This window comes from Dioscorea cayenensis, chromosome 16, assembly GCF_009730915.1.
Source record: "Dioscorea cayenensis subsp. rotundata cultivar TDr96_F1 chromosome 16, TDr96_F1_v2_PseudoChromosome.rev07_lg8_w22 25.fasta, whole genome shotgun sequence".
NCBI lineage: Eukaryota > Viridiplantae > Streptophyta > Magnoliopsida > Dioscoreales > Dioscoreaceae > Dioscorea > Dioscorea cayenensis.
In genome coordinates, this window is record NC_052486.1 from 19,864,603 (window position 1) to 19,868,898 (window position 4,296).

Here is a 4,296-nt window from a genome sequence, read left to right on the forward strand (position 1 = left end):
AATAATAATAATAATAATAATAATAATAATAAAGGGTTACGTCTTCTAGGGACGTCCCCAAAATCCATATCTGGGGATGTCCCTAAGAGCCGTTGGATCATGTACTATCCCAAAAAAACCTTGACACCGGGGAAGGCGTTGGTGGAGATGGAGACGACGGGAGGCAGCGTTGGTGGAGATGACGGGGAGGCAGCGTTGGTGGAGGCGGAGATAGTGGATGCTGTGGAGGTGTTGGTAGAGACGACGGGCGACGTTGGTGGAGACGATGGGGGGCGTTGATGGGTGGGCGCTGGTGGAGGCGTTTGTGGAGACCTAGGAGCCAGGTTTTTGTTTTGATAAACTTTCATTTAAGTTTGGTTTTTTGGGATAGTACAGGAGCCGTTGGATCAAATGATCCAACGGCTCCTAGGGACATCCCCAAATATGGATTCTGAGGACGCCCCTAGAAGACGTAACCCCTAATAATAATAATAATAATAATAATAATGAAGTGAGGTATTTAGTTTAAATAATTAATTATAATAAATAAAATGATAACATTCAAACTAATATTATAAATAAAATAGTTGTCATAAAAATTATTTTTTTTTAAAAATAAAATAAACAACAATTATATATTATATTATTTATTATAACTCACTATTTCATATATAATATTACTGTATTATATGTGTGTTACAAAACTAATTTGATAATATATATTTTTTTTTACATTTTCTTCATTCTCAATAAACTACCCTTTCATACTCTTCCAACCAAACACAACTGTTATTCTCATTCCTACTCCATCACACTTATTTCCATTTTTATTCCATTTCTTCTCATTACTACTCTAGCAACAGAAGGCCCCTAAAAGTCTTATAAGATGACAAACTTTTTTTTAAAGAGTATGCTTTTAAATACCTAAGTATTTAAATTTGAAACAAATTTGCTTATGCAACTCAAACCTCTGTTTTAAATACCTAAGTATTTAAATTCAAAACAAATTTGCTTCTATCCAGACAAGTAAAATATTTAGCAAAATCATGAAAAAATATAAAAAACAAATTTAAAAAAAATCCAATTGGTTCATGTTGAATTACTTCCTTTGGTCAATTTATATGTCCACTTTAACGGATTTACAGTAATTAAGAAAATCAATTAAAATTAGCTTATTATCTTAAAATTATAAAAAACTTATACCAAATTTCCAAAATTACCTTTATTTAAAAGACCATCAAGGTTCCATTAATTTCTTTTTATCTTAGCTATAATTTTTCTCCTTTTCTCAATTTAGTGCTTTATGTTTTAACATAAATCCAAATTATGATATTTGATAAATGCATTTTTTTTTTATTTTATGTCATTGATATGCACAATGCAGCATTAATAGATTAATTTTTGATCAATATTGGTATTTTTAGTACCCCAAGTTAATATGAACTCTTCCATTATATTTTTTTGGTTGCTATTTTTTTCTCTTTTTCATTTAAAAATTTCTACAACAAATTCTATGTTTAACTCAATAATTATACTTCTTTTCTTATTTATTCAAATTCGAGTTTTATTTTTATATTATTCATTTTGGTCTTTTGATCTACCTGTTCTTTAAGAGGACAAGATACTAAAAGTTTTGAAAGAGTAAATTTTTTTCAATGGGTATTTTTCTAAATATATAAGTATTTAAATTCGAAATCACTTGCTTACAAGACTCAAACTTTTATTTGGCAGTTGATAAATTTTATTTTTAAAATTATAAAAAAAAAATTTAAAAAAAATCAAATTTGTTTATGTTAAATTACTCCTTTTAGTTCTATTTATGTGCCCATTTTAACTGATTTATGTGAATTAAAAAAATCAATTAGAATTTGTTGACGGTCTTAAATTTATATAAAAAAATTATATCAAATTTCTAAATTTACCTTTATTAGAAGGCCCATCAAAATTTTATTGATTTCTCTCTATTTAACAAATAAAAAAAATAAAAATAGAACATATAATAAGACTGAAGAAAATATCATTTTATTTAACTTCACACCTACAACTGAATAACTTCTAAGTGACATTTATTCACAAAATTGGACAAATTAGTTATAAATATATCATTTTACTTTTATTAATTACAATACACAAATTTCCTTTAAACTATAAAGATCAACAACCTTTTTTTAGCTATAAGTAAACATCAATCAATAACAAAATTTATACTTAAGAAATAAACTCAAAACAAACCAATAAAAAATGAAACAAGTTCCAACCATAAAAAGGACAGGATATTTGGAAAAGTAGTGAGTGCGGTGTCCCAAAGAGATAAAGAAAGAGAAGGACATTGATTGATACAAAGCTGACAAAGCTAGTGGATTCAGTGGAGGTCTCAATTGGACTTTTCCTACTCTTTGTGAATTGTCATCTTTCTTTTTCAAAAAAATCAAATCATTATTTAGCTCATTTTCATTCTATAATTTTAAAATATTTAATAAAATTTTCATATTTATTTATTTTTATTTTTTTTATAATTATAAATACTGGTAATTACCAAAAGCACCCGCAAGTTTGCAATATACACAAATTGCCCCTCTAAATTTGAGTACTCCTAAAAACCCTTCCTTTTAAGTACAATGATTTTTAAACCCCTTAAGTATATAACGGTGGTTAACATAGTTAGTTTTGAATTTTTTGGATGAAATTATCCCTTGCCTGGAAAGTTGTGGCAAATGCGACATGGTGTGACCATAATGCACTTGCCTGCAATGACTTTGCCGCTTAGAGAGGAAGCATTTTTTTTGGGGTAATCTCGAAAAAACACCTGACGCCAGTTTTTTCCTCTCTTTGTTTCTTCGTATTTTTCCTTTTCGCCAAGGTTATCATTGTTGGACATCTTCTGTAGGATCGGAGTTTCGTTCCACCACTTGATCGCAAGAGAACTCTCACTCAACTCTTCGGTAATTCATTAGTTTGCGCTCTAAGGTATTGAGGCGAGGTAGACGCCGTTGAAGAAGTTCTGCAATTTATTTTGTTTTTATATTCTGTGGTTTTTGCCATTTGATTTTTAAAGTAGTTTGTTAGAAATAGGAATTTTTCGGTTTTATGGTGTGATTATTAGATGATATTGTAGTTTGTAGGGAGATTTTTTTTCTAGGGTTTTATTTGTCATTTTCCTCTATGTATACGATCGAAAGCAATAATGTTATGTTGAAGGAGATTTTTTTCGATTGTTATGGTATCTCACATGTGTGTGTTCTTCATGGTGCTGTCTAATGTGTATAATGTATGTTTCCCCTTTAATTTGATATGGTTGCATTATGTGTGTTTGCTACCTGTGTAGTATTTAATAGTATTAGTTTATTAAATGAGTTTTTCGTTTAATAATATAGCTTCCCGTTTAAGGCGACTGAATATTCCTTAATGTATTGCTATTCTCGTAGGCTAGCTTGTGCTTATTTTAAACACAAACATAAGATTTTAAGGGGAAACTGGGTTAATTAAGTAAAAATAGGAAATTCTAATCGCTTAAATGCAAACATAAAATTTTAAGCGAAAACTGGGTTAATTAAGTGAAAACAGGAAATCTTAAGCACTTAATATATATGCAAATCATACAAATTAAGCGTAAAGAGATTTTAGTAAGCGATAAAATTTTTATGCTTCAATTAATCACTAATTAACTTTATACAAACTATATAAACATAAAAGAGAAGAACTTTACAACGAGAACAAATCATTATTAGCAGGAAGGGACAATGGCAAATCATCTGTCTCAACCATGAGATTGACTGCAACACATTTGAACTATGAAAGCGATAATGTTGTGCTGAAGGAAATTTTTTCGATTGGTATGTAATGTCACATGTGTGTGTTATTCATGGTGTTGTCTAATGTGTATAATGTATGTTTATCCTTTAATTTGATATGGTTGCATTATGTGTGTTTGCTACCTATGTGGTATTTAATAATATCAGTTTAATAAATGAGTTTCCCGTTTAATAATATAACTTCCCTTTTAAGATGATTGAATACTGCTTAATGTATTGTTATTCTCGTAGGCTTATGCTTATTTTAAACACAAACATAACATTTTAAGTGGAAACTAGGTTAATTAAGCGAAATAAAGAAATCCTAAGCGTTTAAACACAAACATAAAATTTTAAACGGAAACTAGGTTAATTAAGCGAAAACAGGAAATCTTAAGCACTTAATATATATCTTAAGCACAAATCATACAAATTAAGCGTAAAGAGATTTTAGTAAGCGATAAAACTGTTATGCTTCAGTTAATCACTAATTAACTTGTACAAACTATGTAAACATAAAAGAGAA